The sequence below is a fragment of the Neovison vison genome, chromosome 1 (assembly GCF_020171115.1).
Source record: "Neovison vison isolate M4711 chromosome 1, ASM_NN_V1, whole genome shotgun sequence".
NCBI lineage: Eukaryota > Metazoa > Chordata > Mammalia > Carnivora > Mustelidae > Neogale > Neogale vison.
Window position 1 is genome coordinate 40,527,189 of NC_058091.1, and position 25,515 is coordinate 40,552,703.

General features: G+C 39.7%; 1 protein-coding gene and 1 pseudogene across 1 annotated transcript in view; both read left to right on the forward strand.

The window, feature by feature from the left end:
* BACH2 (BTB domain and CNC homolog 2) overlaps positions 1-25,515 on the forward strand; it is a 363,936-nt gene that overhangs the window by 256,227 nt on the left and 82,194 nt on the right. The window lies entirely within an intron of this gene.
* On the forward strand, positions 14,149-16,466 carry LOC122918562 (annotated as a pseudogene).

Below are 25,515 nucleotides of genomic sequence, written 5' to 3' on the forward strand. Positions count from 1 at the left end.
TTTATTTACGTGGGCTTATCCCCAGGTGAAAATTCCGTTTAAATACTGATTGTAGGAAGAAGCTATCAACTGCTAGCCAGGTATTTTTCCTAAGGAATTAAAAGAGTAAGTATTCCTAGTGGAATGAGTCTATTTTCATTCTCAGGGTGTAATAGAACTCAAAGGGAAGAGTAGTTTGGTGTCTCACAATACATAAACAACCCAAAGAGGGTAATGGGATAAATTTTGTATCTCTTCACATGCTGTTAACTCAACTGTACTATCAAAGACGGAAACTCAACTTCCATTATTATGTGGGTCTGTTGGCAGGTCTAATTACCTGAGGGGTGATTATACAGATATAAACGTGTGTATCCCTAGTCAAGCCAGATATAAGTTGTATATCAATTGTAGTTGAGTGTGTTACACCTTTTCTATAGATTATGTTTCTGTGTTTGTGTATTTTGATGCATAGACCTCCATATTTTCTCCATTTGATTAGCTATCAACCGAATGTGAGTTAGGGCCTACTTAAATAATGAAAGAGGCTAATTATCAAGGACTTGACTTTACTAATGCACTTTGGTTGGAGACGTTTTAGGTGAGGAGAGCATGGGCAAGCTGTCTGATTTGGTCCATTATTATATTTTCAATTATCTTTGTTGCTCAAAGAGAGACATTAATATAGCTGAGGATGACATAGCAAATTACCACAGCTCTCTAACCTTTTAAATTGCTAACACTGTTGTAATCTGTAATTATAGAAATCAGTGTGAGAATTGTGGCACTGCATAATTATCTTTCCTGATACTTTATTGCTGAATGAATTATTAATCAGAATCAGTCTTGTATAGTATTTGCAGCAACTCAGAAGAATAATATATAATTAAATTTCATTATTCCTATTTTTGTGCTAATGTTTTATGATGTTGTAATTGATAATTAATTGGCCAAAAACTCACACAATACTTGGGAGTTTCAGGTGGCTGAAAAATGTTCAGTGTGCTGAGTTCATTAACTAAGTAATGATCATTCTGTAAAGACCATGGAGTCTAGTCCAATCTGTATGAGAAAGCTTTTGAAATCATATATTAATCACTAAGTCTTTCATGTTTCCTTAAAAGAAAGCAATAACTGTGAGCACATATGAATAATTAAGAAATTTTAATGGATTTCAAATCTGGTCAATTTGAAGCAATCAGATGTTGGTTATGAATATCAAGCTAATACACTAGATACAGTTCATGTGTTTTTCTATGTATCAGTTTCCATTCTAATTAAACAATCCGCAATCCCCATATAACCACATTTTCAAAAAGGGAATAGCTCTAGCCCAAAAAGCCATTTCCCGATATCTTTGATGAGTGTAACCCACTGTGTACAAAGTCTTTATAGACAAAGTCTGGTCTAATCTTCTTTTCCAATTGTCCAAAATACTGACTGGTTTTCCTTCTCACAGACACACAGAATTTAAAATCTGAAAGGATTATGAACTTTTCCTTGACTGGCAGTCTAACTAAGAATTCCTGGTGTGAGTCTCTTTCGGTTTCCTTTGCAACCTAGGTAACCAGCCAAAGCTCAGAATCCAAGAATGTCTTTCCCTCAGCCTGAGTTCTATTGAAAAGAAACATTGTGGAGCATTTTATGTGAACTTCTGCTGTAGCACTTTATTTTATTTTATTTTTTAAGGTGATGCTTTTTTTTTTCTTTTTTTGGTTTTCAAGTGTCTCCTTTAGAAACATACAGGTTGCGGTTTTGTTTTGTTTTGTTTTTAAATGAGTGAACATCTTTTTTCTTTCCAAAGAATTTTGAAGATCTGTGGTATGGAATTCTATAATGCATATGCTGGTTTTTAATCAGTCCTTTTTAAGCTGATCAGAAAACCATCCACAGGGGATTTTTCCTGGGGATTGCTGTGCAAATTCACCTCCACTTTCTCGGGAAGATCATGAGTAGTTTATTTTTACATTGGTCGTGCTGGCTCCAATGTCTCATGATTCCAAATTATAAATTATTAAAGAGGAGTTTGTGATCAGAACACTCAAGTAGAACTAAGGCCCATTCCTTTGGCTTCTGAAGGAGAGTTGCTTGTCAGATTTTGGAGTACACATCGGAAGCCTTCCTCTTCCCATCTTCTCTCCATCCCAAGCCCCCCAGAGCTCTGTATGGTCCCAGAGCAACAGAAGCCCGGGCAAAGTCACACTCTGAAAAATATCGATCATCTTGAGGATGCCATCAAGGGTCCTATGTGGCCATCATCTCCTGAGGGCTTGGTTGCACAGGTATTGCTGAAAGAGAGGGCGTGACCAGTATGGAGGTTGGGATGGGAGACCATGAACTTAGAGGGAGGGAATCAGAGCGATCTTTCAGAAGTGGGAGTAAGGAGGTTTTTTACCAGGATAGAACAGCTGAATTATTCTTTGTAAGGACCTACCCTGTACAGAACAACAGAGAAAGAAGAGGTCTCCCTGTTCGTGAATGTTGGCGCCCAGAAAGCTTTGAAAACAAAGTACACTTAAGACCCTTCCACCGAGAAACTCTCCACATGTTAGCTTTTCTTTCCTTCGCTGTGTCAGTCCAGTCTTTTCCTATAGCTTTTGCACCTTCCCATTGTCTGGCTTGCGTATCTCGGAGGTTAGATCATTAGTTTCCTCTAACAGTCACATTACTCAGAATGGACTGAGTTTTCTGCGGATAAATGGATACGTAAGGTGACCTGGAAGCCAGAAAAACCAGGCAGCTTCAGAGAAGTAGGTTCAAAGGAGACCTCGGCAGAAATAAAAGTAGCAGGAAGCAGGAGAGGAAGATGAGTATGGGCAGAAGGCTGGGGTTAGAGTTTACATGGGATGGTCAAGGAGGCCTTCCTGAAAAGGCGACATCTGAGCAAAGGCCCGAAGGAGGTCAGGAAGTGAGCCATCACACTGAGATCTCCGAAGAGTGTCCTAGGAGGCCTGTTTGATCTTCCCCACATATAAGGAGACGGAGAAGGAAGAAAGACTTAAGTAGACTTAAGATGTAAGTAGTCCTCTCTGTAGCTCTAGGAAGTGGCAGGGCAGACGTTCCAGGTTTGTAGGGCTGCCTTCCATCAGCTGCCATGGGGGTTAAGCTGCAGATTTCCAGCCCCGCTCCTGTTTCCCTAAATCCATGCAGTTAGAGAGCTGCTGTCATTCCGAGAGATAGGAAGGCAGGTGGGAGAGTCAGGCTGGTGCAGGCAGGGCTGCGAGCAGGAGATGCTGAGGCAAAAGGACTTTCTTTCTGGGAAAGAAAGGTGAATGCAAGCAGGTGGCATGGTCAAGTAGGAGCTGGTTTTATCTAACATTTACTACTTGTTGGACGAGTGAATGATTGAACTAGGGAACAAATATGTGGAGTGTTTTACTCCTCACAGCCTCATGAGAGGTGCTCGTTATCATACGCTTTTCATCCAAATCAGGAAACCGAGGCACAGAACATTTAAGTGTCTTGCCCAAGGTGAATGGCAGAATCAGGATTCAAAGCCAGGCAGCCTGGCCCAGGGCCTGCGTTCTCAACCATCCCACTATCCTGCTCCCACACACTATCACCTATATAGTATTTAGTGAGGAATTGTTCTAAACACTTGGCATGTTTGTGCTTTGAATGATTTCCTTCTCGTGACAACGGGATTGACGATGGGAAATCCTTCCTGAGAGCTGACATGATTTGTCTGAGGGGGTGTAGCCGTCAGTGCCTCTGGGGGCTGGTTCGTCAGCGCTACACCACACAGCGCCTCATGTTGAAGGGGGCTCTGATTTGAACGAAATGTGTCCAAAAGGTCGCAGAGAGAGAAAACCAAAAAAAGCCTGTAATAGAAAAGTGGGATTATTCAAAGCACGCACTTTTAGCAAATATAAGGGGATAGAATCTTTGGAAATGCTATGAGATGAGAATCAGTGCAAGTCCCCCATCTGCCAGATGCTTTCTCTTGGCATGAAAGAGAAATATATCAGGGTTAAGTGCCCATAAGAGCAGACAGTCTTGATATAATGATGTGTAGAATTAGTCAAACGGTGGGGAGGATAATTCCTGATGCAAGCGAAGTGCTTTGTCCTTCTCAGAGAGCCCTCAGATCTATGGCCTTCTCTGACCTTCATGGTCACGGTGGGATGTTACAGAGGGAAGGCTGCAGTGATGCCATGGCCCAAGTTGCCAGAAAGTGCCAGATCCCACACACTGTCCTATTATTTTCTCACAGGCCATGGATGGATGGAAAGCAAGCAAATTGGCCTTTCCCCAAGCCTGAGCAGGCGAATCTGGCAAACGCAGACATACATCCTTCCTCGTGCAGTCCAGGTTTGCCTCGCTGTAAGAAACTCAGCCTGTGCAGAATTACAGATTTATATAATGTATGAAGAAAGGAATTTTCCTTTCATCATAGCCTTTATTTGTGGAGTGTTTACTGTAAAACAAAGGCCGTCCTAAATACCTTATCTCTTCATCTGTTATGCTTCCCAGCCATTTTGCACTTGGAAAAACCAAGGATTACAGAATCTAATTAACATACCCAAAGCCCTACAGCTAGGAAGTGGGACTCAAAAAGGGTCTCCAAGGAGGTAGAGGAGCAGGGACTCAAAGGAGGTTCCTCTCCCTAGAGATGAGAAAAGAAATGGGAAACTAGTACATGGTAGAGTCAAGAAAGTCTCCTCCTGCCTGGTGCTTCTGGAGGCTTCTCTGTGCCTCTCCAGTAGCATGTGGCTAAAGGGCTGGCCCTTGTCAGACCCCTTTCTTACCATTTGGAGAAAGGGTATTTTCTCCCCCGCCGCACTGCAGTTTTGACTGTTTATAATGAGTGACTTAGAAAATAATTTCTTCTTTCATACGCTTTGTTTTATCTGAAGCATATCCTGTGGGGTACAAATGCTGTCTGTGAATTGTGCTGGTATAATCATAAAATAGGACTCATATTTTAAATAGCATACTCGACGTCCGGAAGCATTTGTGACCTGCCTTTTGGTAACCATAATCATCACTCTGAGAAGCTGCCAAGGAACAGACAGGTACTTGGAAGGCTCCGAGCACATCCTTTCTCCCTCCTCCCCCGCTGCCCCTCTCTCTCTCCTCTGACCTGCCTTCTCCCCAGACTCCCGGGAGAGCATTTCACCTGTGTGTTCCTCTTCCACCTCCGTTCGATCTCCTGTATTGTGACAGATGGTCCAAGAGCTTTTATTACCGGTTGTGGAATTCAACACACTGCCAACCAATGGTCTTAGCCTCATGGTTTTAATTACTTCTAAATAGGAAAAATAGGACCGAGGGTGCCAAGGCTTTGGCAGAAACTCCCAAACCTTTCCCAAAGCACTTCCCAAGATGACCCTTGAGCCAGAGGACTCCTCTGCCTTGACGAGATGCTGCTTGCCATGGGTGAGGAGCTGTTTTGTTTTACTCACCAGCTGAACTGTCTTGCAATCTCAACTTCATCCATTCCAGCCTGCGTCCCTGCAGAGAGGATGGTGTTGTGGAACAGAATCATGAGGTCCAAAAGACGCTACTACATGAAAGAAACAAGTCTCCTTTTATTAAGTACCTTTTCTATGAAAGCGGTATATCTGCCAAGCCTTGGAAACTCACTTCTTTTTTTTTTTTTTTTAAGATTTTATTTATTTATTTGACAGAGAGAAATCACAAGTAGGCAGAGAGGCAGGCAGAGAGAGAGAGAGAGGGAAGCAGGCTCCCTGCTGAACAGAGAGCCCGATGCGGGACTCGATCCCAGGACTCTGAGATCATGACCTGAGCAGCAGATTAACCCACTGAGCCACCCAGGCGCCCTGGAAACTCACTTCTGTCTCCTTCCCCACCTGTAAGCAGTGTGCCCACCCAGGAAGCGAGGCAAGCATTGAGAGAGACCGCAAGGATGAACAGCCCCAGAACCAGAGCCGTAGATCATCGTCAGGGACCATCAGATCTGGATTTGACCCTAAGTCCAGCCTCTAGCCGCAGAACTCCCCATCAGATAAATTTGCCTTTGGCGGGTTGCACTTAACTAGCAACTACCAGTGATAAACTAGCTCAGAAAATGTGCTGGGAGCCCTGGCAGCCCTGACGGGGTTTCTTGACTTGGATGGACGCGCAAGCCGAGTGTTGGCACTGACCTAGCAGTGAACTTCTGGCAGTAATGACATGGTATCTTTTGAAGCTAATTCTACAGACCACATTTTTAAATTTATAACACATAGATCTTCTCTTCCTCCTTCCTTCCCGGCTTCCCTCTGCCGCTCCCTCTCCCTCCCCTCCCTGACATCAGATTTGAAGTCCACTAATTACCGAGTTCCGTTTTTGACAATCTTGGGTTTGACAGTAATGCTGCCGTTGGAATCAGACCCACTTGCAGTCTCCCCTTTTTTCTGCATTTGACTATCTGTTGTCTTTTCTTAGTCTTTGATTCTCTGTTGTGAGTTTTGACTTGGTTCTTATCTAAGACAGAATAATTTCTGTCAGGCTCTGGGAACTCCCCTCCCACCCGATGGAGAAGTTTTGGGGAGGGGGTGCACACCCCGTGTTGAACTGTGCACTGGGTACGGATCTGCAGCGACTTCTATTAAAACGTAACATGATCCGTTGAGTCATCCTCCCTCTGGTTTGACTCAGAAGCTTTTTGGCGTACTTTGCATGTCATTTCTCTGTAATGATTTCCCCATGGAGAAGGGTGTCTGCTAGAATCCAGGCAGACTGAAGATTGCTCTGAGTCAAATGGATCTTTTATTCTTTTAGTATTAACCCTTATCTCTCGGTTCCCCATCCTGGCTTTTTCCCTGAAGGAACCTAATGAAGTAAATAGGTCCCACCACCCTCGTTTAGCCTCCTAATCACTGTTCATAATTTCTTCTCACATTAGCAGCACGAAGCTCTAGGGGAATATTCTCTGGCTAGAAGGCAAGGGAAGGGGATACCGGGAGAAACTATTTCCCACAGATGCCCTGATAAAGAAAAATGTAGAAAAGAAATGACTTCTCTCTGTCCTCTAACTCCTAATAGGCAAGAAGCAAATGCTAATAGGAAGCAGAGATTGATGTATGAGAAATGAATATAAATGGAGAACCCAGAGACAAAGAGGTAGTGTGGGAGACAAACTGGAAGTGACAAGATAGAAAAGAAAATGAGTCAAGGGTAGAAAAGGACCTACCCCAGCAGAATAAATGGGGACTTCGGCTTCACCCTTCGCTGGTGGGTTATCACAAAAGAACCAAAAACAAGCGGCAACATATAGCAAAGAGGAGCTGAGTAGGTGCTCACAGAGCCGCACATCCTAATCTGCCAATCCCTAATTCCACGTTTTCTGCCTGCTCCTTCTCCTCCCTTAACCATACACATGCCCCTCCCTCATTGCCAGCCTCCACTAACAATAACTGCATCTTGGACAGCCTGGCGTGGAGTCCTCTTCACCCATCAATTTCAAAGAATTTAATCTCTTTCATCTACTTTTTGACAGTGTAGGCTCTATGTTCGTGTTAAACCCAAGCCAGTAGCTTCCCCCCCAGGCCCCAGGCAGTGTTGTCTCACGTGCTGTTACTGGGTGGGGACTCAGACAGGAAGAGTCCACGAACGCCCTCCTTCATTCCATAGCCGCATCGGTGAGACAGCCTCTGAGAATGTCCTGACCAGAGCACTGTTTTCAGGGAGAGGAGTGAGAAGAGAGCAAAGTGAACTACTTCTCAGTACCATTGAGCACTGTGTTCCATTGCTTCATCCTTTCTTTGGGTTGACTTATTCATAAGATGGAAAAATTCGCACCATTATTGGGCAAGTCTTCCTCTCTTCTTCTTCCTTTTTTTTTTAGTTTAATTTTTTTTCAGTGTTCCAAAATTCATTGTTTATGCACCACACCCAGTGCTCCATGCCATACACCCCCTTCTTAATACCCACCACCAGGCTTACCCAAACCCCCGCACCACCACCCCCCGCCATGATGGCATGTCTCCCTTCCAGACAGCTTTGTTTTTTTGACCACCTCTAACTTCTCGGAAACAGCCTTCTCAAGAACTGTAGGTAGAGAAGCTCGTGTTTCAGGTTTTTCCTCAAGCCTTTGTCCTTTCATGGAATCATAGAAATTAGAACTCGCAACGCCTTGCAAGTCACCTCATCTGTTTCCTCATTTTATAGATACAGACCTGGAAGTGCCTTGAAATGATTTGGATTTCACAACAGAAGATGAAACCCAAAGTCTCTGAAAAGGGTCCTGCTCTGGGGCAGAAGCCAGGCTTAGATTTCTCACCACCACCTGAAGGGCCTCCTCCCCATATTTGGCCCATTTTTGCAGATTTTGTATGTTTCTATTTGAAACCTAAAGTCCACCCTAGGACTTTCATGATTAAGTTATACAGCCTGAGGCAGGTAACTTGAGCTGTTAACCCTTTACTACAATCTTTAATTTGGAGCAAGCTGGACGGTTTTTTTACTTATATAATAGCAAAGTGCAGAGACCGAGGTATAATTTAACACAAGGTGAAGGCACAGCTACTTATCACCAATGTTAAGAAATAGAACATTCTCAGTGGGTTAAGCCACTGCCTTCGGCTCAGGTCGTGATCCCAGGGTCCTGGGATCGAGTCCCGCATCGGGTTCTCTGCTCGGCAGGGAGCCTGCTTCCTCCTCTCTCTCTCTGCCTGCCTCTCTGCCTACTTGTAATCTCTCTCTGTCAAATAAATAAATAAAATCTTAAAAAAAAAAAAAGAAATAGAACATTCTGACAGCACCCCTGAGCCCGCCCCCCCCACAGTACCACTGGCTGATATAACAACTGTCTCCCCACCGATGGAAACTCTGTTCTGAGTCTTTTCTTTATAGTTTTATCACCTATGTATGTATCCTTAGATATTTAACTTTTGCCCATTTTTGAACTTGATATAAAGGAATCCAATTATATGCTATTATTTTGTTTCTTACTTCTCTAACTCAGTATTCAACATTAGGTTAGTAAGAATCATTCATGTTGTTGCATGTGGCTCTTATGGGCTTTGTGTCTTCCCAATGTATGAATCTGGGAATATGCTTCAGTGTGATTATTCATCCAGCTACTGACAGACATTGTATTGTTTCTATTGGGAGGGATGCTGAACAACACTGCTGTGAGCACTTTTTTTTTTTTTTTTAAGATTTTATTTATTTATTTAATAGAGAGATAGAGAGCATAAGTAGGCAGAGCAGCAGGCAGAGGGAGAGGAAGAAGCAGACTCCCCACCAAGTAGGGAGCCTGATGTGGGGCTCGATCCCAGGACCCTGGGATCATGACCTGAGCCAAAAGCAGCCGCTTCACTGACTGAGCCACCCATGCGCCCCTGCTGTGGGCACTCTAATACAGAGTTCCTGTTAACAGACATACAGTAGTGTCTTGGACATAACCCAGGAATGGAAATATTCGATCATCATTGGTCCATATGTGTGAGTCCCCATTGCTTAACATTTCCACAAACACTTGAAATTGCTGAACTTTTTAGTTCTTTCCAGTTTGGTAGATGTGTAATATGTCTTTAATTCATTATTATCTTTAAATTAACACCTATGGCCTGCTGCCACTATTCTTCTTTTGTTGAATTCCAGTTAGTTGACATACAATGCAATATTGGTTTCCGGAGTATGGTGCCTTGATTCATCATTTGCATAAAATACCCAGGGCTCATCCTAACAAGTGCCGCCATCCTTAATGCCCATCACCTGTCCAGCCCATCCCCTCCTCCTCCCTCCATCCACTCTCAGTTTGTTCTCTGTAGCTCAGAGTCTCTCATGATTTGTTCCCCCTCCCTTCCGTATATTCCTCTATTTTGTTTCTTAATTTCCATATATGACTGAAATCATATGGTATTTGTCTTTCTCTGACTGACTTATTTTGCTTAGCATAATACACTCTGACTCCATCCACATCATTGCAAATAGCAAAATTTCATTCTTTTTGATGGCTGCGTAGGATGACTCTGTGTGTGTGTGTGTGTGTGTGTGTGTGTGTACACTGTATCTTTTTTATCCATTCATCAGTTGATGGGCATTTGGGCTTTTCCCACAGTTTGGCTTTTGTTGATAATGCTGCTCTAAACATCAGGGTACAGGTACTCCTTTCAATGTATTTTTTTTTTAAAGATTCTATTTATTTGACAGAGAGAGTCACAATGAGAGAGGGAACACAAGCATGGGGGTGGGAGAGGGAGAAGCAGGCTTCCCACCGAGCAGGGAGCCTGATGTGGGTCTTGACCCCAGGACCCCAGGATCATGACCTGAGCCAAAGGCAGACACTTAACAACTGAGCCATTCAGGCATCTCTATATTTTTTTTTAGAGAGAGAGTGAGAGCAGGAGGGGCTCAGTCTCAGGACCATAAAATCATGACCTGAGCTGAAACCAAGAGTAAGGCACGTAACTGACTGAGTCACCCAGGTGCCCCCTTGAATGTGTATTTTTATATCCTTTGAGCAAATACCTAGTAGTGCAATTGCTGGATCATAGAGTAGTCCTATTTTTAGCTTTTTGAGAAAACTCCATACCATTTTGAGAAACCTCCATACTTCTCCACAGAGTGGCCACACCAGCTTGCATTCCCACCAACAGTGCAAGAGGGTTCCCCTTTCTCCACGTCCTCACCAACACCTGTTGTCTCCTATATTGTTCATTTCAGACATTCTGACTGGTGTGAGGTGGTATCTCATCATGGTTTTGATTTGTATTTCCCTGATGGCAAGTGATGTTGAGCATCTTTTCATGGATCAGTTAGCCATCTGGATGTATTCTTTGGAAAAATTGTCTATTCATGTCTTCTGCCCATTTCTTAACTGGGTTATTTGTTTTTTGGGTGTTGAGTTTAATAAGCTCTTACAGATTTTGGATACTAACCCTTTATCAGGTATGTCATTTACAAATATCTTCTCCCATTCCCTAGACAGCCTTTTAGTGTTATTGATTGTTTCTTTCACTATGTAGAAGATTTTTATCTTTTTTTTTTAAAGATTGTATTTATTTATTTGACAGAGATCACAAGTAGGCAGAGAGGCAGGCAGAGAGAGAGGAGGAAGCAGGCTCCCTGCTGAGCAGAGAGCCCGATGCGGGACTCGATCCAGGACCCTGAGATCATGACCTGAGCCGAAGGCAGCGGCCTAACCCACTGAGCCACCCAGGCACCCCTAGAAGATTTTTATCTTGATGAAGCCCCAATAATTCGTTTTTGCTTTTGTTCCCCTTGCCCCTAGTGACATGTCTAATAAGAGATTGCTACAGCTGATGTCAAAAAGGTTGCTGCCTGAGTTCTCCTCTAGAATTTTTATGGTTTCCCATCTCACATTTGGGTCTTTCATCCATTTTGAATTAATTTTTGTGTATGGTGTGAAGAGAATGAAATGGTCCAGTTTCATTTTTCTGCATGTGGCTGTCCAATTTTCCCAACACCATTTGTTGAAGAGGCTGTCTTTTTTCCATTGGACATTCCTTCCTGCTTTGTCGAAGATTAGTTGACCATAGAGTTGAGGGTCTATTTCTGGGCTCTCTATTCTGTTCCATTGATCCGTGTGTCTGTTTTTGTGCCAGTACCATACTGTCTTGACAACTACAGTTTTGTAATATAGCTTGAAGTCTGGAATCATGATGCTTTGCTTTTCTTTTTCAGGATTGCTTTGGCTATTCAGGGTCTTTTGTGGTTCCATACAGATTTTAGAACTGTTTGTTCTAGCTCTGTGAAAAATGCTGGTGGTGTTCTGATGGGGACTGTCTCCTACCTACATTCCAATACTTCTAGCTCAGCCTCCGCGTCACAGCCTGCCTCTCCATAGAGTTCACATTTAATCATAGAAGTGTGACTCCTTGTCGCTGTCTTATTGTGAGATATTTAAAGAAAGCTTGGGTTATTTTTTATTTTGGTCTTTTTTTTTTTTAATGAGTGAAACAACATCAGCAACAAAAATTACCCAAAAATTGGGGCTTATGATCATTGTCCCTAAATTCTTTATGTTTTTTCTTTCAACTATACAGTAAAAACCATTGTCACAAACTGTGTCAATAAATTGAACTTCCTCCCAAAAGGTCAAAGAAGATGGAAGTTTATGTTAAAGTACGAGAACCATTCAGAGCTATTAAGGATTTGATGATACAATTGCAAGTGCTTCCTTCTAACAGCAGCCTTAAATTTCAGTTCCCTTGGCACTGACGAGCACACACGCAGATGGAGTGTTTGAGTAAATAAAGAACACGGAACGTTTTAGCTGCTCAATGTCAGGCCCTTACTCTAGCTATCTAAGGCATTAGAGACATTAAATGACAAGCACTGCAGTTTTCCATTATAAAATATCAAAATTGGATTGCTATCCACTTTAAGTAAGAAGTTTGAGTCTTGATGCGATTGAAAAGTGTTTCCAATCCAAAAGCAATAACTTAGTAATTTTAATGCCACTATGCACTCTAAAATTTCTATAGACTTGATAAATTTCTTTTATAAAAACTAACACTTATAGTTTCATTGTAAATAACTTTTTTAAAAAAAAAAGTTTGCTTGATAAGGACAGGAATTTACTCAGCAATTACTAAATAATTTAGTGTGTGATTCACAGAAGTATTTACTTAATGCCCTGTTTCTATGGGAAATGTGGTTGGAATTTCAAATGAAATGGTTTATAATTTGGTCTTTTTCATTACCTGCAAGGCATATTCATTTCTTTTCATGTGAACCATTCTACACATGACAGGTTGTCTGAAAAACGTAACATTCTACTTTTTTGTGAATTTCAGCTTCTCACATTTCCCACTGTAGACTTTTTTTCTTTTTGGTTTTTTGATTTATACTTTTAACCTTCAGAACTAAGTGTCAGATATTTTAATTTCTGAGTATAAACCAATAATGAATGAAGACTGAATGAGGAAATGAATAAGCAAGTCTGTATTCATTAATATTATGTCTCTGATAAGAGTTGTGGTCTGTGTAGGTTTTTTTTTAAAAGAATGAGCATATTATGAGAAAATAATAGTAATTAACTTTTACTGCTGAACCATATGATAAGATGATTGGGGTATATGTGTATGTACATGTGCAGCTGGGTTTTTTGGCCTACAAAAAGAAGAATGAGATCCAGCCAAAACCCAAATCAGAACCTTTGGAAAGCTTCCTTACAATCTGATTTCAGCTAATGTCTACACACTTTAACACATTGTCTAATGCTTAGTGTAAAGACTGGCTGTCAGACTCCTACATGCTATTCTGGGCTCTGTTACTCACTACAAAGTATTTCATTCTTAGATCCCATGGGTCCTGCTGCAGATTTCAGGATTTGCTGCTTTGGGCGGGGGGTGTTTTTTAATTAATATTAGCAAAGCAAGTGGAAAAGAAAAAACTTAATGGGACATAATGCAGTGATAGGAGAAACGGAATTCAGGTTGATATTAGTGAGTCAAAAACAGACAAGTTGGAGGGAGTTCCTAGAAGAGCACCCATGGTAATTGGAGGATGAGAAGGGCTGACTGATTTCTAAAAGAAGAAGAAACAGTATGTTCCATTATGCTTGAAGAGGGGCCAACAGGGAGGGGTGTGATAAGATCCCATAGGAATGTAAAGGCCAAGAGGAAGAGAGTGGTGCTGGCATGGCATAAGGAAGGATTATCCAGGAATAATGTAATAAAAGCAAGAAAATCCTCAGACAGGTTAAAGTCTAGCAACAGCTTCATGGGAATTATAGATTTTAGATTATACCATTTGATGAACAGATATGATCTGTTTTAAGTGTCTTCTAAAACTTTCTGGAAGGTTTAACCCAAAAAGCAGATGTCCGTGTTCATGTGACTATCATAGCCTCTTCATCGACTCAAGGAACATCCATCACCATAGCCCCTTTATTTTCCCAAACCTGCCCTATTGCAGGGTATTGAATCCTTCCATGAGGCCCCCTCCTCCCAGATATCTTAGACCAGGATGAAACCATCTTCCTTGTGAACTGGAATCTGAGAGCCCACACACTACACTGCCTTGGCTTCACCACTATTAATGACTGCTCCCCGCCTGGTGGTGTAGACTCTCATCCAGGGCTGCTGTGTAGTAGTCAGGCCCCTGTTCAGACCTCAGTGGAACTTCATACTGGGGTTTCCAGGTGCAATAATTCTTTTAGCTTATACTCCCTTACTCAGCGATGGTTCCCAGAACAAACCTATGGGCTAGGATGTCTAGGATCGAAAGAGCTAATGGCATTAGCACCACATGTTATACCAAAATGTCTTCCTAGATCTGGATTCTCCATTTCCAAAAGGTAATTTCACCTCAAGGGACTTACTTGTTCTCCTCCATTTACTCAGGGATATCATGGCCTATCCAGACGGATCTTCCTAACCTGGAACCTGTGAGAGCAAGGGTTGAGGTATTAGTTCCTTCTCTCCCAAAAGGTCTTGGTTTTTTCCTTTATATTGTCCATCCCATAACCTGTAACCACCTCTGCGGAGGCAGTTTCTTTTAAGCCATGCAACATCAACAACAATAGGAGAGGTTATATGAAAGGTCTTTAGAAGGCCAAAGAAAGCTAGCTTCTTTCAACTACGATGATGGTGACCCACCGCCTGTGACCAACTAGATTCTTTTATAGAGTCTAAAACTCAGAGAATTATAGATATGTAAGAACTTTGCTGATCTTCTAGTTCAGACTTTTTGTTTTATAAATATCGAAGCAGTTCCAGAGAAAGTTAAGCAGCTTATCCATAATCCGCAAAGCTGGTCAGTGCCAGAGCTGGATCAAAAGACCTAGATCCCAGGTATACTCCTCCTTCCTCTGCTCCTCACTTTCATTTCTCTTTTGACTTTCTTTCATTTCATGTTTCACAAAAGAACTTAAGGCTTTGTATCCTTTGTAGCAAGCTTCTCTCTTCTTGGTGGAGGTACATTAATATTAGTTACCCATAAATGGATTGGAAAAATGAGATCTCTTTTTTCTCTTGGAAAAATGAGATCTCTCCTGCTTTTATGAGTTACGCATACCACTTACCTTGTAGAACATTACTTTTTTTTTTTAAAGATTTTATTTATTTATTTGACAGAGAGAAATCACAAGTAGATGGAGAGGCAGGCAGAGAGAGAGAGGGAAGCAGGCTCCCTGCTGAGCAGAGACCCTGATGCGGGACTCGATCCCAGGACTCTGGGATCATGACCTGAGCTGAAGGCAGTGGCCCAACCCACTGAGCCACCCAGGCGCCCCTAGAACATTACTTTTTGCACCTAATTTTTTTTTTTAAAGATTTTATTTATTTATCTGACAGAGAGAGATCACAAGTAGGCAGAGAGGCAGGCAGAGAGAGAGGAGGAAGCAGACTCCCCGCTGAACAGAGAGCCCGACGCGGAACTCAATCCCAGGTCCCTGAGATCATGACCCGAGCCGAAGGCAGCGGCTTAACCCACTGAGCCACCCAGGCGCCCCTGCACCTAATTTTGAGTACTGCCTGCTACATGTAAGCTATTGGGACTTTAAATAAATAAATAAATAAATTTCCAAAGACCGTGAAAACTAAACGTGATAGGAGAAGAGTATTAATTAAGAATGAAAAAAATAAATCAGACGTGAGACCACCTATAGGAGATAAGAAAATCCTGAAAATATTTCATGTAAAAGATGCCAGAATAGGAAATATTTGTCTTTGGCCTCTGTATGCCGTCCTGGCAGTCAGGACCAGTCAGGTGCTCCTGGGCTCTGGTCTCACCAACCTGTTCTAGCAGCTCATGTACATGAAGGTATCCATCCAAGTGGGATATGAGCTTCTTCCCCCAACAATAGAATGAAATATTTTGGGGTGGCAAGTATGCAGCGTCCAGGTCTATTTTGTTATGCTCAGCACATTGTGAACATCAATGGGAAACATGGGTTATTCACAGGCTTAATTCCAAGACTGAGTTCAGAAGTCCTTGGAACTGTGGTCCATGGTAAAGTTTTACAGGACTTAGGCCCTGGAAATGTACAAGAAGAAGTCACACCTTCCTTCAACCAAGTCATCAAGGTTGTCTTGAGAGATGGTGGCCCGCTCTGCTGCTACTCTTATCACACATTCCTTCCATGTGATCACTCTGAGATCTGTGGTACATATCACTGGCAGAAAATCCAAGTACTGTGGGCTTTGTAACTCATGTGCCCTCCACATGAAGAGGGTACCCTAGAATTTTTTGCAACTCTTATATCTCACCTCCTAGGTGACATCATTTATTTGTGACTCTGTCCCTCACTAGCCTGGTTCATCAATACCTATATACTGGACAGTGGGGTTTCCACCATAAGTAAAATGAGGAGTTATTCCCAAGCTGTTACAAGACTTTTTTTTGCCAGTATCGACCTATCCCTTTGTGTTTGTCTCTAATCGTATGACTGTCAACAACTGAGCTTGCTGATGGATCCCTTCAATACTCCCCAATATATATACTTCTTGGGTAGAATTCTGGTGCATGCTGTAAAAAGAAGGAAATACGAGCCAAGGAAATAATTTGTTTTCCAGAAGGTCCCCTTTGGGAAGACTTATTATTGTGACCTAAGAATGTTAATATGAAGATATAGGACAGGGACAGTGACATTTTTATAGTCCCAGATGCACAGAATTAAGGGAAATAATGTTGATTTCTGTACAATGTGGTGTGCTTTCTTAATAATCATTTAATCTTGAGAAAATGGAAAAAAATTGTTCTTCTTACTAGGTAAAAAAAGATTTTAGCAGCAATTAGCTAGTCATAAAGACAGAAGCCATGCAAACTCAGTCTTGCTCCGTGGATTATGGTCATTGTAACTGAATTGTGTCACTTAAAATGCTATCCTTTTGCATAAAAAATGATTCCAGATAATAAAACTTACAGATACTTTATGTTTTATTGGAATTCAAAGAACTAAAAGTTCTTGTTTGCAAAAATATTTTTGTAAGCTAGGTATTATAAATCGTCATTTATAGTAGAGCAAAATTTACACTATATGTTCAGCAAAGTGATAAATAGTTGTTTGTAATTTTTTCAGTGTAACTGTAACATAAAGACTAAATCCAGGATTTTTCCTTCCAGCCAAGATGGAGTGACAGGTACTAGAGTTACTAAATTTACTCCCACCTGAAGCAACTATAAAAATAAATAAAATATATTAAACAATGCTCTTCAAGACATTGGACACCAAGCAACAAAGGACATTGATTTCCTAAAAGAAGGAAAAACAAGCTGAGCCCAGCTTACTGTTTTGAGAGTGTTTCCAGACAATGGTAGGGGAAAGATAAACCAAAGAAGATCTTGGCTGACTCCTGAGTTGAGGAGACAGAGCTAATAGTCAGGAGAGACTGTTGTGGCTACACTTCAGAAAACAGAGTAGTAAAGAAGAGAGAGCGTTAGAGAGAAAACTCCAGAGATCTGCAGAGGGTTTCCCTTAAATATTCTGCAGAGTACTCATTAGCACATGTGTGTGAGAAAAATACCAAAAATGAGGAAAGAAAGACCCAAAACAATTAGAAGGAATAGTACTCAGAGCTCACAGAGGATCAGGAATAATACCTGTTCCTGGCATCCAGACTAGAAAACCCATAATTCAAGGGACATTGGGTAAAATACTCAGAAGAGTCTTGAATCAGTAGTGGGGAAAAAGGAATTCTAGACTAAATGCTGCTCTTCCTACCTAACAGATCTCAAAATCTAAACCTAGAGGAGCAAACTGTTGCTGTATAACTCAGCTGAGTCCTCGGACAAAGTTTAAGAATGTTAATAACACACAAGTATCAAGCATCTAACAAGGTAAAATCACAATGTCTGGCTCCAATCAAAACTTTCCAGGCATGCACAGAAGCAGGGAAATATGACTCATAATGAAGAGAACTAGCAATCAAAACTAAACCAGAATTGACACAGATGTTAGAATTAACAGACAGAAATAGTTATTATAACTGTATTCCAAATGTTCAAGAAGTTAAAGGAGTGATTAAATATCTTAAGCAAGTTGTGGGAGATATATAAAAAGACCCAAATGGAACTTTTAGAGATGACAACCACAATTTCTGAGATGAAAATTACTGTGAAAGGAAATAATGGCAGATTAGATATTGCAGAAGAAAGGATTAGTGAACTTAAAGGCCTAGCAGTAGAAACTGTCCAAAATGAAACACACAGAGAAGACTACCAAAAAGAAAAATGTACAGAGCATTTGTGAGCTGTGGGCGGTTTCAGATAGTCTCCATTTAGGTAGTTAAATAATGTCTGACATGCTTTCAAATTTGGTGAAAACTATACCCACCCTTTCAAAAAAGCTCAAAAACCATGAAAAAATTACATCAAAGCACTTCATAATCAAATTGCTCAAAACAGTGATAAAGAATCTTAAAAGTAGCTAGAAGGGGGAAAAAATTACATATAGAGGAACAAAGATAAGGATGAAGGCAGATTTTTCATTGGAAACCATGCAAATGAAGAGACAGTGCAATGACATTTTCAAAGGCTTCTGAGCAGAGAGCCTGATGCAGGGCTTGATCCCAGGACCCTGGGATCATGACCTGAGCTGAAGGCAGAGGCTTTAACCCACTGAGCCACCCAGGCACCCTGGCAGTAGACTTCTTAACAGAAACAAATACTGAAAGAATTTATCGCCAACAATGATGGACCAATGCTTATGTCCACCTCCAAAAGCCCTAAACCCATGCAATATTTGGAGATGGGGCCTTTGGAAAGCAATTAGGTTTAGGTGAAGTCATGAGGAGGGAGCCCCTAGGGTGGAATTAGTATCCTTATAGAAAGACAAAGAGAGACTAGAGTTCTCCCTCTTCCCTGTGCAAAGACAGTGAGAAGGCAGCTATCCACAAGCCAAGAAGAGCCCTCCCCAAAGAACCAAATTAATTGGGACCTTGATCTTGGAATTCCCAGACTGAGGAACTATGGGAAAGAAGTTCTGTTGTTTATGCTATCCAGTTTCTTCTATTTTGCTATAACATCTGAGGCTGACTAAGACACCAATATAGCCACACTACAAGTCATATTAAAAGAAGTACTCAGGCAGAAGAAAAATGTGTGGGTATGGGTGTCTACGTTTTCTCTTGCTATTTAAATCTCTATAAAAGATCATTGTTTAAATAAAAATAACAACAAGGTAGGGTGGGATTTATAACATTTGTGGAAGTAAAACGCATGACCAGAAGAGAGAAATGGAGGCATGATATTGTAAGATTCTTATATTCTACACGAAGTGGTATAATATCACTTAAAGATAGATTGCAATTATTTAAAGAAGCATACTGCAAACCCTAGGTGACCAATAAAATAACAAAACAACATGACAATAAAGGGGATAAGCTTGAATTATAAATATAAAATACTGTTAATATAAAAACAGAGAGTAAGGGAAAAGGGAACAAAGAAAGATGGAACAAAGAGAAAACAAGTTTCAAAATGGCATATTTGAACCCCACCAAGTCAACAATAACATTAAATGCAAGTGATATAAGCACTAGAATTAAAAGTCAGAAATGATCAGATTGGATTTTTTTTAAAGACTGATTTATTTTAGAGAGACAGGAGTGGAGGGGGGGAGTCTTAACCAGTGGAGCCCGATGTGAGGCTTAGTCTTTTGACCCCGGGATCATGATGTGAGCTGAAACCAAGAATCTGGTGCTTAACTGACTGTGCCACTGAGGCAACCCTTGGATTTTTTTTTTTTTAATAAAGCAACACTCAACTATAGGCTGCCTACAAGAAATACACTTTAAATATAAAGACACAAATAGATTAAAAGGATAAGTAGGGCAAAAGATGTTGACACTAATGCTAAACACTAATTACAAAAAGCTGACATGACTATTGATATCAAACAAATTAGATTTCAAAGCAAATAATATTTGCAGGAATTAAAAGGTCATTTTGTGATAAAGGAATAAATGCATTAAAAGAAAACAAAAATTCTAACCATGTATGCATCTAATAATAGGATTTCAAACTGCATGAAGCAAAAATGATAGATAAATCTACAATTATAGTTAGAGGTTTCAGTGACTCTCCTTAATACCTTGACAGAACCCATGGATAGAATATTAGTAAAGTCTACGGCCATACCACCCTGAATGCGCCCGATCTCGTCTGATCTCGGAAGCTAAGCAGGGTCGGGCCTGGTTAGTACTTGGATGGGAGAATATTAGTAAAGATACAGAGCATTTGAACACTGATTATACAATTTAACTTAATTGTTATTTACAGAACACTCCAGCTAACAACAGAACACACATTTCTTTCAAATGCATATGGGATATTTACCAAAATAGTCTATATCTGGGATATAAGACAAGTGTCCAAAAATTAAAAGGACTGAAGTCATTCAAAGTTTGTTCTCTGATCACAATGGAATTAGATCAGAAAACAATAATAGAAAGGTATCTGAACTCCTTCAAACATTTGGAAACTAAATAACATTTTCAAATAATTTATACATTAAGAAAGAAAGAGAAAGGGAAATTAGAAAGCATTTTAATACTAATGAAAATCAAAACTCAGCATTTCAAAATTTGTGAGATGTTGCTAAAGCAGTACTTAGACTGAAATGTATAGTATTAAAACTTTTCTTAGAAAAGATGAAAGAGGGCGCCTGGGTGGCTCAGTGGGTTAAGCCGCTGCCTTCGGCTCAGGTCATGATCTCAGGGTCCTGGGATCGAGTCCCGCATCGGGCTCTCTGCTCTGCAGGGAGCCTGCTTCCTCCTCTCTCTCTCTCTGCCTGCCTCTCTGCCTACTTGTAATCTCTCTCTGTCAAATAAATAAATAAATAAAATCTTTAAAAAAAAAAAAAAAAGAAAAGAAAAGATGAAAGATCTTAGATCATGAACTCAACTTCCACCTTTGGAAACTAGAGAAAGAAAAGCAAATTAATGGTTAATTAATCTTCAATGAAGGAGGTGAGAATATGCAATGGAAAAAGACAGTCTCTCCAACAAATGGTGTTGGGAAATCTGAAACAGCTAGTGCAAAAGAATGAAACTAAACCATTTTCTTACACCATACACAAAAATAAACTCAAAATGGATTATAGACCTAAATGTGAGGCCCAACACTGTAAAAAATCCTGGAAGAGGGCACAGGCAGTAATTTCTCTGATATCAGCCATAACAACATTTTTCTAGATATGTCTTCTGAGACAAGGGAAACAAAAGCAAAAATTTAAACTATTGAGACTACATTAAAATTAAAAGCTTCTGCACAGCAAAAGAAACAGTCAACAAAACTAAAAGACAACCTGCTGAATGGGAGGAGATACATACTTACAAATGACTTATCTAATAAAGAATTAGTTCCAAAATCTATAAAGAACTTACAAAACTCAACACCCAAAGAACAAAAAAATCTGATTTAAAAATGGGCCAAAAGACATGAACAGACATTTCTCCAAAGACATCGGGATGGATAACAAACATGAATAGATGTTCAACATCAGTGATCATTGGGGAATTGCAAAACAAAACTACAATGAGATATCACCTCACACCAGCACAAGAACTTACAAAACTCAACACCCAAAAAACAAAAAATCTGATTTAAAAATGGGCCAAAAGACATGAACAGACATTTCTCCAAAGACATCGAGATGGATAACAAACATGAATAGATGTTCACCATCAGCGATCATTGGGGAAATGCAAAACAAAAGTACAATGAGATATCACCTCACACCTGTCAGAATGGCTAAAATCAAAACCACAAGAAACAGCAAATGTTGGCAAGGATGTGGAGAAAAAGAAATCCTCTTGCACTGTTGGCAGGAAAGCAAACTGGAGTAGCCACTGTGGAAAACATTATAGAGTTTCCTCAAAAATTTAAAAATAGAAATACCATATGATCCAGTAATTTCACTACTGGATATTTACCCAAAGAATACAAAAACACTGGTTCAAAAGGATATATGCACCCCTGTGTTTATTGTAGCACTATTTACAATAGTCAAATTATGAATGCAGCCTACATGTCTATCACTAGATAATGGAGGAAGATGTGGTGTGTATATATACATATAATGAAATATTACTCAACCATAAAAAAGAATGAAATCTGCCATTTGGAATAACATAGATGGATCTAGAGAGTCTAATGCTAAGTGACATAAGTCAGAGAAAGAAATGCCATATGATATCATTAATACGTGGAATTTAAGAGACAAAACAAATGAACAAAGAAAAAAATGAGACAAACCAAAAAAGAATACCTAACTATAGAGAACAACTTGATGATTATCAGAGGGGAGATAGGGAGATGGGGCAGGGGGAATGGGTGAAATAGCGGAAGGGGTTTAAGAATACACGTATCGTGGTTAGCACTGAGTATACAATATATAGAATTATTGAATAACTATATTTTACAGCTGAAACTAATTAACACTATGTTAACTATATAGGAGTTAAAATAAAATTTAAAAAATAATAAAAGGTAATAAAAATAAAAAAGAAGAGCAAATTAAAGCCTAAAGTAAGCAGAAGAAAGGGTACAACAATGAAAGCAGATATCAGTGTAATAAAAATAGAATAATAATAAAATCAGTTTAACAAAAGTCTAGTTCTTTGGGAATATTTATAAAAATGATAAAAATCTCGACCCAACCTGATCAGAAAGGAAAGAAAAATGACCCAAGTTCCCAATATCAGAAATGTGAACTCCAACATAGATTCTACTGATATTAAAAGGAAAATAAGGAAATATTATGTACAACTTTATGCCAATGAATTTGACAATTTTTTTAAAATTTGAATTTGTAGTTAAAACTCCAGGCCAAAGAGATTTCACAGGTAAATTCTATCAAATATTTAAGGAAGAAATGATATCAATTCTACAAAAGCTCTTCTGGAAAACTGAAGAGTAAGAAATATTTCCCAACTCATTTTGTGAGACCATCACTACCCTGATTAAATACTTATATATGAAAAGAATACTACAGATTAAAATCCCATATGAGCATAGACAGCAAAATTTCTTAGCAAAATGTTAAAAAAATGAATCCAACAATGTGTAACAAAACAAATACATTATGGTCAAGAGGAGTTTATTTTAGAGGTGCAAAGTTGATTTAATATCAAAAATCAATCCTATTATTCATACCACCACACTAAAAAAATTGTGTGATTATCAATACATGTAGAAAACACATTTAACAAAATCCAGCATCCATTCCTGATTTTTTAAAAAAAAAAGAAATTCCCAATAAACTAGGAATAGAAAGAAATTTCTTCAACTCAATAGGGGCGTCTATGAAGCACTGATACCTATCATCATAAATAACAGTGAAAGGATGAAGTGTTCCCATAACAACAGGAACAAGGCAAGGATCTTTTTTCTTACAACTTCTATTCAACATTGCACTAGTGGTTCTAGCCAATGCAGTAAGCAAGAAAAAGACACCAAAATCTTTCAAATTGGAAGGGAAGTAAAATGTCTTCATTTGGACAGCATGTATGTTTTAGAAAATCTGTTAATACCAAAAAAACAAAAAAAGACTGTGAGAACTAATAAACAAATTAGGAAAAACTGCAGGACACAAGATCAATACACAAAAACAATTTATATTACTATATACTAGCAATGAAGAATTAGAAATCTAAATTAAAAAGCAAAATCATTTATAATTACTCTAAAATAGTAATATCTGTATAAATCTAAAAAAAAAAGATATAACCTTGATTTAGGCAAAGTTTTTTTTAGATATGCCACCAAAAGCATCATCCATAAAAGAAAGAATTGCTTGATCGGTCTTCATCAGTTGAAGACTTTCCACTCTTTGAAAAACACTGTTAAGAGAATGAAAAGGTAGCTGCATAGTATTCCATTGTATATATATACCACATCTTTTTTATCCATTCATCTGTTGATGAATCCGTTCATCTTTTGATGGCCATCAAAAGAAATGAAATGTTGCCGTTGGCAACGACGGGGACGGAACTAGAGGGTATTACGTTGAGTGAAATAAGTCACTCAGAGAAAGACAATTATGATCTCTCTCATATGAGGAATTTGAGAGGCAGAGTGGGGTTTTGTGGGGGGTAAGGAAGGAAAAAATGAAACAAGGTGGGATTGGGAGGGAGACAAAACATAAGAGACTCAATCTCACAAGACAAACTGAGGGTTGCTGGAGGTGGGGTGTTAGGGAGAGGGTGGTTGGGTTATGATCATTGGGGGAAGGTATGTGCTATGGTGGGTGCTGTGAAATGTGTAAGCCTGATGATTCACAGACCTGTACTCCTGGGGCAATAATACATTATATGCTAATAAAAATAATTTTTTTAAAAAAGAATGAAAAGACAAGCTACAGACTTGGAGAAAATACTGGCAAATCACATATCTGATAAAGGACTTTTATTCAGAGTACTTAAAGAATGCTCAAAACTCAGTAATAAGGAAACAGACCAGGAGGAAATGGACAAAGAATCTGAATACACATCTCTCCAAAGAAGGTAAATAGATGGCAAATAAGCACACGAAAGATGTTCAGGGTCTTCAGTCATTAGAAAAAAAAGCAAATTAATAAAACCACAAAGAGATACTGTGGTATTAGAATGGCCAAAATTAGAGAGACTGAGCTTCACAACTGGTGGCAGGGAGGTGAAAGAGCTAGAACTCTCATACCCTGCTGCTGAAATGTGAAATGCTACAACCATTGTAGAAAACAGGGACACTCTCTCAAGAAGCTAGACCTACACATACCAAATGATCCATCCATTCTACCCCTAGGAATTTACACAAGATAAATGAAAGCATATGTTCATGCAGAGATTTATACACTAATTCATAGCAGCTTTATTTGTAATAGCCCAAAACTGGAAACACCCAAAGACCCTCCAGTAGATGAATGGTTTAAAACTTGTGCTGTATCCATACAATGGAATGCTACTCAGCAATAAAGGAACAACCATTTGATGCTTGCAACTTGGATGAATTGCAAAATAACCACACTGAGTAAAAAAAGCCAGACATAGGAGCGCCCGGGTGGCTCAGTGGGTTAAAGCCTCTGCTGTCAGCTCAGGTCTTGATCTCAGGGGCCTGGGATCGAGCCCTGCATCAGGCTCTCTGCTCAGCAGGGAGCCTGCTTCCCCCTCTCTCTCTGCCTGCCTCTTTGCCTACTTGTGATCTCTGTCAAAAAAATAAATAAAATCTTAAAAAAAAAAAAAAAAAAGAAGCCAGACATAAAAGAACATAATCTGTAGGAGTCCATTTACATAAAAAATAGAAAATAAAAACTAATATAGTGTGTCAAAAAGCAGACCTGTGGTTTTGGGGGGAAGGGGAGGATACAGAGAAGGGCCTAGAGAGATTCTTCTGGTGATGTAGAGTTCCCTGTCTTGATTGTGATGATGGTTTCGTAGTTGCATACATATGCTCAAATGTATCAAACCACCCACTATAACTATACACAATTTATTGTGGGTTAAAGTTATTAAAATAAATAAGAATGAAGCCAAAAGGAAAGCAAAACTTGATTGGAATTTGTAGTAGTAGACATTTCTGAAAAACTATGGTATGTAAATTAATTACAGATACGACTTCCTCAAGTACATCAGTGGATACTTCTTGCAGCAAAGAACCCTTTTGTAAAAGTAGTCTTCACTGTGGAATACATCTTTT